At 37.6% G+C, this 12,748-nt stretch overlaps 1 long non-coding RNA gene and 1 pseudogene across 1 annotated transcript; one reads left to right on the top strand and one right to left on the bottom strand.

The window, feature by feature from the left end:
- On the top strand, nt 3,365-5,250 carry LOC109712422. The gene is made up of 2 exons (XR_002216843.1): nt 3,365-3,942; nt 4,072-5,250. It is a non-coding gene; the product is annotated as an uncharacterized LOC109712422 (long non-coding RNA).
- Nucleotides 8,939-12,748, bottom strand: part of LOC109713501 — a 4,098-nt pseudogene continuing 288 nt past the window's right edge.

Here is a 12,748-nt window from a genome sequence, read left to right as displayed (position 1 = left end):
TGATTGCAACTGTCATTAGAAAAAGCATATAACGATTTTATAGTTCAGAAGAAGAAAAGGTTGAAAGAAATTTTTTTATTTTTTTAGACTTTCTATAATATTAAAATAATATTTTTAGCCATCTCCTGATTTGTGTAAGTCTCTTTTAATGATAATGTAATGCGTATAGTAATACGAGTTTCTCTCTAATGTTGCTGATGAATTGTTCATATATATAGTGCATAGGAATTGATGTGACTAATCAGCGGTGTTTGTCAGTTATATTTATTGCGCAAACATTGAATTATCAAATTTGACCAAATTTGATTATTAAAAATAGTGATTAGATTCGATAAGCTTATCTATCAACATCAACATCAGTTCTACTATACATTAACACTGCACTCTTCGTAAGCACTTCCATATATGATATCATTAATTCTTCTGTTTTTTTTTCTTCAGGAAAAAAAAGAAAAAAGAAAAAAGAAAACAGAAGAAGAAAACATGGCTTCATTTAAGTTGAGCAAACACACATAGGAGCCCACCATAGTTGGTAAATTAATTAAAGAGAAAAAGAAAAACTGAAGATCTAAGCATGACAGTGGTGCGTTACCTGCCACTGCCTGTGAGAAATTTAATGCTCTTAAAGCTTCCCAGGCCCCAGTTTTAGAGAGAGAAAAGAGTAACCACAGAGAGAGAGAGAGAGAGAGAGAGAGAGAGGGGTCCCAAATGCAGTTATTGCAGCCTCACCCACCACAAAGCTGGCTCCATCCATCAAAGATTCCATGCAGTTTAGCCTCAGTTGATGCCCTCTCACTTTTTATCATTGCAGTCAAAATGCTTTCATGCTTCCATCTTTTCACTTCCATCTTCTCCGCTATATTAACATATCCATATTTACATCTACCGTCCCTAAAACAAGTGTCAAATAACTTAATTATTGATATCCGAGATTTCAAGTTCGAATTCTAGTTGATTCACATTTATAGCTAAGTTTATTTCTAAATGAAATAAACGAAGCGGGTAGCGTGCTAGTTATCTCTAAAAAAAATATATCTATATTTACTGTACATGACTCGCGCATAAGAAAAATCCTATTTACACAGCCTATAAGTGAGATGTATATCTTGCACTCGCTCATCTAAATATTTAAAATACCTCTTTTAGATTCCTTTGGATGTTCAGAATGTAAGATTTACGCTATGCTTATAGGTGCATAGATAGTACTGCTCTATATATATAATAAACTTGGCTAGCTATCGTCAGTGGCGGTCAAAAAACAATCTATGAATTATTGATATGGGCACAGTACCTTCTACTTAGGGTTGATTTCATTCATATGCATATGGAAAAAAAAATTTTATTTTGGACAGATAGATTTATTGAATCTGCTTGTTGTTTAAAATTTATCAAATTTGCTAAATCTCATCTAGATCTGTACATAGAGAAAGTGGTTATGATAATACATACAACCATCCTATTGATGTAGATAATTAATTTTGATATTGATAGATACATTTATTGAATTTGACCATTATTAACTAATAATTGAATTTCATCTGATTCATTGAATCTAGTTAACTTGCCCCACGGAAGATGACCCTACTGATATTACTTTTCTTTTTTTTATTTCTTTTTTTTGAGAGATAGATAGCATGCTACCTGCTTCGTTTATTTTATTTAGAAATAAATTTAGCTGGAAATGTAAATCAACTAGGATTCGAACTTGGGCCTCGGATACCAACCACCAAGCCCTTTTCTTTTATTAGTTAATATACTTAATGATTAGAACCCTGAGTCCCTCCAATGGAAGTTGAACTAAAGATACAAAGCTTTTGCTTGATCCCCATATCTTACCACTAGAAATCCTAATGATTAATTTAGCCTTATAAATTAGTTCCTAGGGGATTCTCATTTGCTTACCTTATATGGCACATGTGTAGCATTTTTCCTATCCTACTCCTTTTGTAAATAACATTAATTAAAGATTATACAAAATGTGGTAATTTGCTAACAAAAAGCATTTTTGATTCTTGCTATGAACAATAACATATGTTCGACTTTTTATGTACTCATCAAAGATATGGATAGGGGAAAGAAGAAGAGATTATTATTTTATTAAAACAAGGTTTTCCTCATGACTCCAATATTAGATTATTGGTTGCTGACTTTTTAGCCAAAACTTAATGAGCTGGTTATATTTGACCTTGGAATGTCTTTTTTTTTTTGAAGATTTAATTGTCAATGGGAAACCTCAGCCTTTTACTGATTTTTATTGGAAATTTAAGAGTATATTTGATCATTTAAGAGCACTTTGTGGCATTATTTTGTCCTTCCAATGTTGAATGTTTCAAAATCTTCATTTTGACTTCCAATTGCCTTCAGAATGTTAGGTTAAGAAGGGCCCTACTATCATTCAAAAATTTTATTTAGGAAAGTGTGGGTGGGCCTTTCAAATACTTTTAATCAATTTAATTTAAATTAATTACTTTTAAGTCAAGTTAAAGATTAGTTAAAATCAACAGCTGCATTAACTGAAAAAGCCCATCATTTTGTTTCATAAAATATTTGGTTTGATTGACAGAAACCACTTAAATAGGAAAAAAAATTAAAGGTAAACTTCAAATACAACCCCTATGATTTCGCACATTCTCACTTTAGTACCTTATGGTTTAAAGTGTAACAACTTAATATTATGTGGTTTTATTTTTAATCTTTTTGTCAGCTTCTTATTCAATATTTCGTTAAATTATATGGAAAAAAAATTTTAAATACCCCATCTAGGTTTATCGAATATTCACTTTAGTATCCTTTAGTTTTAATTTTGTCACTGATTTAACGAAAAAAATTAGTAAAATCGATAATAAAAAAATAAAAATAGAATCACGGAGCACAAAATTCATACACTTTAAATCACAAGGTACTAAAGTCAGAAAGTGTGAAACCATAGTGGTCGTATCTAAAGTTTTCCCAAAAAAATTGAAAAAAAAAAAATCAAAAGCTAGCTATCATTTATACCTAGATTCTTTTTATTCACCTATCGCATATAATCAATTTAAGTGGTTAGTTTCATTGCTGACATGTGATAGAGTAAGTGTACTTAAAAGTTCTGGAGCCATTATTGCCCACACAGCTAAAAATAATTAGCATCTTCTTTAATTTCTTGGTGATTAATTTGTGAAGTGTGAATATAGCATTTATAGTGTGCTGCATCAAAGAGACTTTCAAAGGAACAAGCAAGGTAGGTGTACAAACTATATTCAAGTTTCCAAATAACAATAATAATATTAAGTTTTATATTATTAAGTTATATATATATATATATAAATTATTCCAACTTATTACAAAACAAGGTCTCTTTTTTAAGAGTTATTGACTCTATCATACACAAAATAGAGTGTGGCCCCCCTCACCTTCTCTTCCCTTCCCCCCTCCCCCCACCCCCTCTCTCTCCTTTTCTGCTCCTCTTTAAGCAGCAATTTAGAGCCATGTAAAAAGAGGTATCAGGAGAATAGCATGCCTTTGTAGGGAGAAAGCTATCACAGTAGAAGATGCCTCTTTGCCATAGAGAAATCCACATCAACTCTTTCTCCAACAGTAACACATGTCATGAATATATAGCCCCTCCTCTCAAGCCCATAACCCCCTCTCTCTCTCTCTCTCTCTCTCTCTCTCTCTCTCTCTCTCAATAGCTAGTGTTGATTTTATCTTAAAGGTCTTTGCAACAAGGCTTTGATCAATTACATGATGTTGAATTTTTGCCGTATGTCGATTGCGGGTGTCGGCGATCATCGTCGTGAAACTGAATGATGAAGGTATCGATAGATTAGATGCGGAGATATTGGCGTGCCTCAATTCGAAGACATGGCTAAAGTGATCAGTTTATGTAGCCTTGTAATTGGATTGAGCCGCGTCAATATCTCCCTCAGCTCCAAAAAAGCTCACTATCTATGAGAAAACCAGGTATTTATCCCCATATTTTTCTTTATTCCTTATACAATTATGCTATATCAATTAGTGGCTCTTTGAATTAATCTAACCTTCTCCCAATAGTTACACCTCTAATTATTTTACTCTCTATTTTGGTTGAAGCTTTGTGCACATGGTTGTATTTCATAGTACTCATCGAGAAGAACAACAAAACAAAACAAAGGTAACATATTTGAACTACAAATTTTAACTGTAAATGTTACAGTTCGATAATACGATAGAGATCGATATATTGTATGCCTTCTCAATTCATGCATGTGTGTTGTTCAGAGGGATATATAATATCCCTACACTCAGCTGTCCCCAATAATTTGGTGGGAGTAGTCACACATAATTATATATAATGAGTTTGAATGATGCCTTTAACTATACCAATAATAGAGTCATATATATGGTAAAGCTCTTTACTTCTCAATTTGAAAACCTTAAGCATGTTTCTCCAAAAAAAACAAACAAAAAAAAAGAACAAAAAGGAAACACCTATGAATTTTTCAGGAGGAGAATAAGATCATGATTTGGATCAAAACCACTACACTTGATTAGGAGAACCTTATATTAATATTGCCATCCAATATTTGCTAAATTTTGATAGTATATATATTGTTGTTATTGTAATTATTATATGTAGTACACTAAGCACCTGAAATGCTTTATCACTAAGGAGGTAAAGAGAAAATGGTGGCCTAATGTAGTACAACAAAATCCAGTGCAGTTTAGAAGCACTATGGATGAATTCAAATGGTTTCTCTGTGAGTTGCTAGCTGTGCTGTTTATACTTCCACTCCTTTTTAATGAAAGTTATAGGGCTTTTGAACCTACAACTATTTATCAAAAAAGAAAAAAAAAGAATTCTTAACTATTATGAGCTGTTTATAATGAGTGTATGGTGAGATATATATATACAACATACCTAAATTTTCCTTTTCCTCTAGGCATTCTCTTCAAAAGTTTTGAGTCTTTTGTGCAATTCCACTCTCTACATGTGCTTTAATTTATTCCCCCATTATTATAGACAGATAAGGGAAGATACTAGGATATGTTAGTCAAGCTGATTCTAACCTTAGGCCATCTCCTTTTCTTGTAAAATCTTACTTTAGATCTTTTATTTGTAGCTAATTGTTACAAATGTTGTTGTTAATGAATCCAAAGGGCCAAGTGCTTTTGAACTGTTTTTTATTTTTCCTCTTTTGACTGAAGGACATAGGGTGATCTTCTGTGAGTGTATATTTGCTTTTGAAATGTTATAATGCCTGTAATTTAAGAAGTTTTAATTTTCGTGAATGTTGTTAAGTCTTTATTTGGATGTCGGAATAAGATATCTAATAATATTCTATTCGGTATGAGAATTTTCTATCGTAATTGAAAAGCTGAAAGTGTGGTCAAATGTTTAGTATTGAATAACATATTTAGGCTTCGAGAGTTATTTTTCGGAATTAAATAAATTATTTCATAGATGAAATATACTATCTTACCAAATCATAGATGCCAAGACTTTCAAGGAGCAAAAATCAAACTGCTCCTTTCCAATTACACAAAAAAATTTGATACCAAATAAATTATCATCCCCAAAGTTATCCCAACATGACTTTGTCTCTAACTTTCTTATCATTAATGGATGTTGAAAAAGTCTTCATCTCTTCTTCCATGATCATGCATGGTTGTTGGAGAAAGCTCCTACTCATACCTTTGAGCACTCTCCTAATTGGCTACTCCTATAAGAGATGACAAGGACGGAAATACATTTTAGGACAGTGCTTCTCTTGTTTCTAGGTACGTACGTACCATGTTGTTACTTATTGATCTATATTACTTAAAAGGTTTTTTCAAGTAATTCTACAACATGTAGCTGTTTTTCTTCAAAACTCGGTGCAGCTGGCTAATCTTTGAGATAGTTTTCTAATCGCTCAACTTTTAGTTAATTTTTCTTAACCATACTAACATATGTTACCATTGTTGCATGCCATTCACAATCAGGAATACAATTAGACACAATCTTGCATTCTTGCTCACTTTTTATTGCATTTTTAGATATTAGAATAACTTACTGGGCATGTCTTCTTATACGATTGAGTGGAAGAAAAAGAAACTTAAAAAGTGAGTAAGAAGAAATAATCTCATTGAATTAAAAAAAAATGATGGTAAATCATCTCATATATAGGTGAAATGTATTCTGTTAAATATATTATGATTCTAAGAATCTTGTAAGCAACTGCAGTAAAAAAAAAAAAAACAGTACTATTCAAGATAATTTATTAATCTACCTAAAAGTGGGTGAGAAGCAATAGATAATTCCAACATTTAATGGTGTGAAAGTACACTAAAGTATATTATCCCAAAACTACTTATTGTTCCATCTTGCAATCTACAAAAGTTGAACTTTTATGAAAGAAAACATCCATGAATATAAGAAAACACCATTTAATTTTTCTGCCAAATTAGGTCGGGGCTATTTGTATGTTTTCAGCTACTTATCTCGAACTAAACCCTAAGACACATACTATTTTTCTAATTCAGAAATCCAGGGGCACAAGCCTTAATTATTTGGCGAAAGCACGAGCATTGATCGAACCCCTGACCTTATACACAATAACCTATATAGCCTTCACTACTTGTTACGTGGAAGTAGCTTGTGTCGGATTAGTGTTTTTAGAATGATTCGTTCGACCTATAAAGAAACTCTAGATATTTGCTATCTTTATCTTTGAATGAGATCTCAATTTTAGCTAAATAGTCGGTCAGCAATATGGTGGTAAATTCGTTCCCGGGCCTTGTACACACCACCCGTCACACTATGGGAGCTGGCCATGCCCGAAGTTGTTACCTTAACCGCAAGGAGGGGGATGCCAAAAGGTGGGCTAGTGACTGGAGTGTTGTTTTTTCATCCCCAATACCCCTTTTTGTTTAGTTCTAAATCTCTCTCCTGAAATAAGAAATTGAGTTCGTATACTTTTCTCTAAGCCTTTTTTTTTCATGCTCCTCTATAGCCAACTAATAAATAAATGATATTTAAGTGGAGGCGAGAAGATATGCCGGAAAAGAAAATATATCCGATAAATTATTCCAGCATCCTAACAAGTCCAAAAGCACATTTAGAAGTGAGCAAAAAAGATTTGTAGCTCCAAAAATCTTACTCATTTGATTGTCTCAATAGGTTAAGTTAAAGTATATATTATAATCACCCACCCCCATCGATCTAACACAAATTATCACGACACAACTTTGTTCCGACATCAAAACTTGCCAAGATATACCTAACAATACCACTTGGAGCCCCTAACAAGGTGGTGTAGTACTTCAGCTATGCATTTCCCTCGCAGCATCATTATTTTGGTGCTTTGATCGAGCTTTTTGCAGCAGCAAAAATGGTCCAATAAGCATATAGTACATTGGCCAACCCCAACCAAATGATAAAAGCTAAAGACATGCCCTGTAACAAAAGCACAAAGAAAAAATTTCTATTGTTCAAACTTCGAATGGTTATATAAAATAGAAGATGCTTCTAATGAGAGCTTACCCATGAGACTTGGTTCCACATATCCTTCATTCCTTTGCTATGGTCTGGGGCTCAAACGGCAAACCAGGTTGTGCATCTCTAGACTCTGTGGTTGGATGTCATAAGAAATACCGTATAGCTGAAAATATATGCAGTTGAAAATACAACAATTATAATTGCATGTATTTTATTTACTTAGATGTCGTAAAAAATGCTGTAAATATAAATAATTTGCTTTGTTTCATGTAGTTGAAAAGTATATATATTTTTAAAACCTTATTACTTTATATATGTGGTGATGATATTACCTTCAATATAAAATATATATATATAGAGAGAGAGAGAGCTAGGCTGGTATACTATCGGAAGTACGGAATCTTCTGTACTACAAAGTTGTTTTCAATGATGTGGCTTCCAAATCGACAATCGGCTCCGTTAGAGTTGATCTACACTATTGAAAGTATTTGAAAACTAAATTTCATAGTTTTTCAGCATCATTTACTTATCAAACGAGTAATGTAAAAATAAACGGTTGAAAATAAAAATCTCATAAAAAATGATGATAAAAGACTTAAATTTAAGATCAGAGGTACTGATTTTATTCTAAATAGTAAAAAAAAATTCTATAAAAATTTCATCAAATTTGGATTGTTTTACACCGTTAAATTCACAAACGTATTACATCTATCATTAAAATTGTTAATTTTGAGACATTTTGATCACTAGCAAAATGATGCCGAAAAATTATAAAATTTAGGTTTCAAATACTTTTAATAGTGTAAATTAACTCTAACTAAGCCGATTGTCTACTTGGAAGCTGCATCATTAAAAATAATTTGGTAGCACGGAGGGCTCCATGCTACCGATAGTATACCTGCCTAGCTCTCACTCTCTCTCTCTCTCTCTCTCTCTCTCTCTCTCTCTCTCTCTCTCTCTATATATATATATATATATATATATATATATATTTTTTTTTTTCTGTTTCAAAGATGTCTAGAGAGGTAAACTTACCTTATATTTAAAATTATTCTCTTTAACTGTTGTAGTTGGAACTATGGCCAATTTAGACGTAGTTAAAACTGTTACAATTGGACTTCCTAATGCAACTCCAACCGCAAAAGATAGACTCAAATGCATCAAACCAAATATCGAATTTGAATATGTACATAGTTACAACTGCAGTGCAACAAATGAAATAGCGGACCGAGCCTGGTTTGGAGGGTCTAGCCCAAAACCCAGTCGCCATTACCATTCCTAATCTTAATTTGAAAAAGAGGATAAAAAGAGTGTAGCAAATAAATAGTTGCAGGAAAAACTAGGCTAGACATTTCAATGGAAAAAAATAGAGACTCCAGAATTATTCTATAGGCCACCAAGAACCTGCTGATTTGCTGCAGTGTATAGTAACTAGTAACAGAAAATATCACTTTGCTAATCCGCCAAGAGAAAATTCCAACAAAAATCAACAACATAACAAATCAGAGTAATCGAAGAACGCTTTGAGAGTGCTTGGATTGATAAGTACAATGCAGCAACAAGTTCAACAAAAGCATAGAAACATTCGCCATTCAGCGTTTTGATTACCACTGAGAGGAATTCTTTTGTACCCTCGACACAACATATGATATACTCCTCAGTGCTGCAGTAATGTTTCTACTCTCAATGAACTTGAAATACAGGCGAGTTTTACTCTGTGTGAATCCAAATGCTCCTTTGGCCTATCCAAGCACTGGAGATTGTCGCTAGAGGGGCAGCATTAGCGGGGAATCCAGGGACATTTCTGCAGATTTAACAGGAATTCACAGGCTTTTTCTCACATGCAAGTTAGAATTACGAGCTTTATAACTATAGCACCAACTTCTCTAACCCATCAAGAAAAGCCTCAAGAGCCCTAGTTAGAATCTAGCAGCAGAAGCATCTACAAACAGTAAGCTAATTACATTTCTCGCAGTATGAAACCTCACACCTATGCTATCAACCAGCAAAGTCACTGACCCTGTCTCTCTGTTTACCCTTCCTCGACTTTGATTTTTTCAACTCTCTATTCTTGGAGCTGGCGCTAATCCAAGTAAAATCACTCGGAATCAAAAAGGGGTCAGAATGATCGGACGGTTGAGACGGCCTTGAAGATTTTGATTTAGTCAGAGAGGGTTTGGGTGTAGAGCTATTCCACCTCAGCCAAGAGCTCTTGTTCGAATCTGCCTTCCGCGTTTCTTCCTCCTTGTTGTTTGCGACATTCTCTTTTTCTTCGAGGGCAGATAACAGCCTCGGGCTCGAGAGTGGAGTGAAGAACTGCTCAGGTTGCTGGAGAGGAACGTATTTCGTGAAAGTGATCACAACTCTTACTGTGGGAACGACAGGGATGGCAATCTGCAATATACAAAAATGAGAGATAAAAGGTTGTCAACAAAGGAAAAAAAAAAAAAAATCAAGAGATTCACATGTATCCCTACAGAATTATCTATTTATGTACACACCCCTGTAAATTTGGAACTTCAATTTACATCTTGAGTTCCTAGCTTCTTATATATACGTAATACCCTTATACTCGCAAAAATGTCCTTACAAGAAAACATTTTGTAGCACAAAACAAGTTTCAACCTGTGAATTATACGATTCCCTACTTACTGAACCAGAATCAGAAACAAGGTAAATGAAAAAGTCCGAGAACCAAAAAAGCAATCCACTCAGATAAAGATTGAAGGACATGTCAAAGTCCAGTAAAGTGAGCAGGTGGAATGAGCACAACTAAGCCCAACAACAGTGGCATTTCCAGAGAAAAGTTGGCAAGAACGCATGACAACAAGAAAAGCGCACAACAAAAAGCCTACACTAGACATGCCAAGCATATTTGAGTTTCTATAATTCCATTAAATTGAAAACTGGGGGAAACTCAAACCCAGAAATGTGTCAGAGAGCACTGGGTATAATTTTTTACAATTGTAACCTGATGTTTTGGTTCTTATTCGAATCAAGTTTGCAAGTCAGTGAGGCATATCGCCACCACTGTATACAAGAGAGGTTACCTAAAAGCTACAAGAGAATTATTCATGTGAAGAATGTTAAAGCAAATAGATGGACCAACATATATAAGCTACAACCTGAAAAAGAGGTTTTACTTGAAATTAGTAGCCACCAATTAACAAATGTTAACATATAATTCATTGAGCTAAAGCTTATCTATGGTATAGCTTTACTAAATGTGGGAAATTCACAAGTTGGTATTGATTCAATTTTGGTGCTACAAAATGTTAATAACTTGGTAAAACGCCTCTAAAAGGCAAGGTGAATAGACCGATAATAGTAGAAATGGATCTTCCATGATGGGCTCGAGTTAAATTGGTCAATCATTACAGATTAATTTTGTCATGAAAGATAAGAAAGCTATTTCAATTCTCTAGCTGGTGGCTGAAATTAAACAGGTCTCTCTATCTTTCGCTCTCTCTCTCTCTCTCTCTAGAGTTACTTCGATACTGCAGTTAAATTTCTATCCGAAAAACACGCACATCAAAGGAAATACTCTCACTTTACCATCCTTTGCAAATTCACCTCCCAAAGCGGTACCTATTTCTACGAAAGATCGAGACAAGCTACAGTCAAATTCACTATGTACTAATCCCTCTTTCAAAATACCTTCCAAGATATACAGCCAAAAAAGGTCCACACTGCATTTCCACTGCCCCTCATATGTAGATCCAAAGCCTCTATGTACTATTTATATATGTTGTCCAAATTTCACACCTACCCATCCCATCTCCTACATTGCTTTTGCCACCAGTAAATTAAGAGATACTAGAGTAAATACTAACTAGCAACAAAATGATACTATTTTTAGCAATTTTCCATAGATCAAGAGATAGAAAGTTTTGTAAGTTTCCATTTTTACCTCTATATTATCCCAACCCCACACCAATACATCCCATCTCTCAATTCACATTTGGCACCAGTAAATTAACTAGTACTAAAACAAAGCTAACTAGCAACAAAACCAATTACCAATTATAGCAAATATCTAAAGTTGAAGATGTAGAAAATTTTGTAAGCTTGATTCCTTTTTAACCTTAACAGGAAAGGTTCCGGGCGGGAACTTGGTGGTGAGGAACTCCCGGAGGCGCCGCACCGCCTTCACCTTGCTCGACAAAATGTCCAAGAGAGGCATGATCTCCTCCACCTTCAGCGGGAAATCCTCCGTGAGCCACACTGTCGGCCGAAGGCTCTTCACCATCTCCTTCTCCTTGCACCTCCCGCCCCCGCCCCCGCCCCCGGCCCCCTCCCCCCTTTTCGGCACGCGCGGCGCCTGCGGCACGTGCACGCTCCTCCGCCTCGGCTCCTCCGCGGGAAATGTGAACCCCTCCTCGTCTCTGCGCGCCCGCGAGGGCTCGTAGCAGCTGTGCCGGGCGGGGATCTCGGCGACGAGGAACCCGTCGTCCTCGTCGTCGTCGCGGATCTCGAGTGGGATGGGGACGACGTCGCCGCGCGGGGCGGGGGCCGGGGCTGCGTCGGCGTCGTCGGCGGCGGCGCGCATGGTCTTGAAGCTGAAGACGACGTTGTGGACGTCGTAGACCTTGGCCTTCCACTCCCCGACCGTCTCCGTCTTCTCCCTCCGGCGCCAGTTGGTGCGCGGGACGAGCTCGGCGCCGGTGATGTCGAGCCCGGGGCGGCACGCGCTCGCGTCGTCGTCGTCGTCGAAGGGGTCGTCGTCTCCGCCGCCGCGGTCGAGGTCGAGGTCGAGGCCGAGGCCGTCGAATGCGTCGCGCACCTCCTTCCTCCCGCGGTGGAGCACGAGGAGGGACCCGGCGGGGAGGTCGGGGTTCGCGCCGGAGCCGAGGAAGAGGAAGGAGTGGTCGGCGCGGCGGGCGCGGAGGCCGTCGAATCCGGCGAGGGAGGTGTCGGCGCGGAGGTCGGCGCCGCGCTTCCAGAGGCGGTAGGTGTCGGAGGGGGCGGCGCGGGGGAGGAAGGGGAGGAGGGGGCTCTCGAAGTGGAAGGAGAGGTGGAGGGCGAAGTCGGGGACGTTCCGCAGCGCGGCGACGAGCGCGGGGAGGCGGCGCCGGAGCTTCGCCCACGCGGAGACGCGGTGGTGGCGGACGAGCAGCGCCGCCACATTCCGGCGCCGGCGGCAGAGCGCCTCCTGGAGCGGCGTCCACCCGGCGGCGTTCTGCAGGGAGGGGTCGGCGCCGGCGGCCGCGAGGGCCGCGGCGAGGGCGGGGGCGCGCGGGAGGCGGGCGGCGAGGTGGAGCGGGGTGTCGCGGCCGGGGACGTCACGCCGGTCGAGGGCGGCGGTCACGC

The sequence above is a fragment of the Ananas comosus genome, linkage group 7 (genome assembly GCF_001540865.1).
Source record: "Ananas comosus cultivar F153 linkage group 7, ASM154086v1, whole genome shotgun sequence".
Classification (NCBI taxonomy): Eukaryota; Viridiplantae; Streptophyta; class Magnoliopsida; order Poales; family Bromeliaceae; genus Ananas; species Ananas comosus.
This window is presented reverse-complemented; position numbering and strand designations above follow the sequence as displayed.